We start from the raw sequence: 3056 nt of genomic DNA on the forward strand, positions 1-3056 counted from the left end.
GAGAAAGAGGGAGGAGGCATGGTGTGAGGAGGAAGAAGAGGAGGAGGAGGAAGAGGAGGAGGAGGAAGAGAAGGAGAAAGAGAGGGAGGTGTCATGGAGTGAGGAGGAGGAGGACGAAGATAAGAAGGCGAAAGCAAGGTGTCACTAAGAAAGACAGGTTCGATGAGCAGTAAAAATGAGGAGTGAGGAGGAGGAGGAGGCGGAGGAGGAAGAGGAGGGAGGAGTGAGGATGCCAAGTTGTCAAGTAGGAGAAAGGAGGAGTCTGAAGGTGAGCAGAGCACCCTGTACTGTAAGCACCTTTCAATCAACGGAGAGGCGCTGCTCTCTGCCTGTTTACATAGAGAAAGATTTCCTATTTAGGGTAAAAAAAAAAAAAAAAAAAAAAAAAAAAAAAAAAAAAACAAAAAAAAAAAAAAAAAAAAAAAAAAAAAAAAAAAAAAGCGACGGAGGTAATTGGTCGAGGGACGGATACCACACTCAGAGGTCGGAGTCAATCCTACCTCCCCCTCCCCCCCTGTCTCCCCCCTTCCCCAGGCAAAGGCAGTGGGCGCTAAAAAGTTTTTAGACAGTGGTCTTCAACCCCATGAACAATTTATGATGCACAAAAAAAATAAATAAATAAAAAAGTTAAAAAAGAAAATAATAATAAATAAAAAAAGAAAATGAATAAATTTATAAATATATAATAAATAGGAATAAAATCTTGAAATGTAGTAAATACATTCACTCAATAAACACTTTATAAATACTTTCACATCTTCAATTAAACACTACAACAACATAAGTGTACTACAGCACGCACAGTCGATTCATATTTTGAATGGAATGCAAAAGTAGATATTGCAAGCACAATTACGAACACTGCAACGCATATTTTGAATAAAAGATTAAATGTTTCACTTCACACAAAAAAATCATCTAAATATCATAAAACCGTTAAAATTGTCAATTAAGATATATATTCACATTTACTTTATTACACAAAAGGTTGTATATATACATATATATATCCTCTATGAATTAAATGCGAACTATGTAAATGAGGTCATGGGAATGTATATACATGCAAAAACCCAATATACGACCACCATTAAGAAAGATTATTATTATTATTATTATTATTATTATTTATTATTATTATTATTCTTTTTTTTGCTTTTTGAATTATGTACAACGCACGCAAATTGGTGGTCAAGGGAACGTCCCCCCACCACCCCCCGCTAATTAAGAAGGAATTTTATTCGATATTTTCATCATCATTATTGATTCGTTTTTGCATTATACGCGCACATATGGTGGGAATTTATTATTATTATTATTATTATTATTGAAAAAGAAACCCACAAAATCACTGTGTATAACGAGTTCACTTCTAGTTATTTACATTTAATTTTAGAAGCAAACACGTTATACTCAGTGATTTTGTGGATTTCTTTTTCATTCTTGAGAAGAAAACTTAAATTATTATTATTATACTTCAAGAACATATGGAGGGAATTTATCTTATTTTAATTATCATAATTAAAATTATTATTATTATTATTATTATTATTATTATTATTATTATTATTATTATTATTATTATTATTATTATTATTCTTTCCTTTGTATTATACACGCACATATGGAAAGAATTGGTTTCATTTTACTTTCTTCTTCTTCTTCTTCTTCTCCTCCTCCTTTTTGCATTATACACGCACATATGGAGAGAAATTAATTATATTTTACTTTCTTCTTCTTCTTCTTCTTCTTGTTATTATTATTATTATTATTATTATTATTATTATTATTATTATTATTATTATTATTTGCATTACACACGCACATATGGAGAGAATTTAATTAAATTTTATATTATTATTATTATTATTATCATTATTATTATTATTATTATTATTATTATTGCATGATACACGCAAGCAAATTCGCCAGGCAAAACAGCAGCTGCGGCGGAAGAGAGACTCGTAATTACAAACGAGAACAAAACAGGGTCACTTTTTACTCTCTTGACCTGAAATACTAACGATTATCCATAATTTTTTTTTTTTCAAGATGGGAAAACAGAACTCAGGAGACGTGAATCCGTTCAGTAAATTACCGTTATATAATTACAATTTATCGTCATAATTACCGAACTCGGTTTCCTCCCGCCCAAAATCTTTTCTCGACTTTTTTTTTTATCTTTTATTTTCTATTTTTTTTTTTTTTTTTTTTTTTTTTTTGGAGGGCGAAAAGAGAATGCAAAACACAACGATAAATAAGCAAGACGAAATGGATTGCTTGCGAGAATTAGGCAACAGATGGACGGGAGGGAAAACACAAGGAAGATGAGAGAGAGAGAGAGAGAGAGAGAGAGAGAGAGAGTTTATACAGGAGGAGGTGGACAGGGGAAAGCATGAGAGAGAGAGAAAGGTATACAAGACGAGGGAGGGGGAAGGCGGAAGAATATATGAGAGAGAGAGAGAGAGAGGAGAGGTGGGGGGAGGGTATACAAGACGAGGGGGGAGGGGGAATGGGGTAAGCATAAAAGAGAGAGAGAGAGAGAGAGAGAGAGAGAGTTTATACAGAAGAGGAAGGACGAATCATGAGAGAGAGAGAGAGAGAGAGAGAGAGAGAGAGAGAGGGGGAGGGGGAGGGGGGGGGGGCCAGCATAAAGTCCCAAGATAAAAGCAAAACTGTTACCTTGTTGAAGAAGAATTATCATTCTTTATTGCCTAATATCTCCGCGAAATTATTCCGTAAGGAAATAGTTCTCGGGGGCTAAAAATTCTTTTATTCGCCTCAACAGCTGCTTTAAATAAATCATTCTCAAAAAAAGGGGATTAAAAGTGGGATACTTTTGTGAGTTTATTCATATGTAGTGTATATTTTATATATATATTTATATATATATATATAAAACTATATATAAAATATATATATCTATATAGAAATATATAGTATATATATAATAATATATATATAACTTATAAATTCATATATATATATATATATATATATATATATATATGTATGATAAAATATATACATCTGCATACATACATACATATATATAT

Source organism: Macrobrachium nipponense, chromosome 8 (assembly GCF_015104395.2).
Source record: "Macrobrachium nipponense isolate FS-2020 chromosome 8, ASM1510439v2, whole genome shotgun sequence".
NCBI classification, from domain to species: domain Eukaryota; kingdom Metazoa; phylum Arthropoda; class Malacostraca; order Decapoda; family Palaemonidae; genus Macrobrachium; species Macrobrachium nipponense.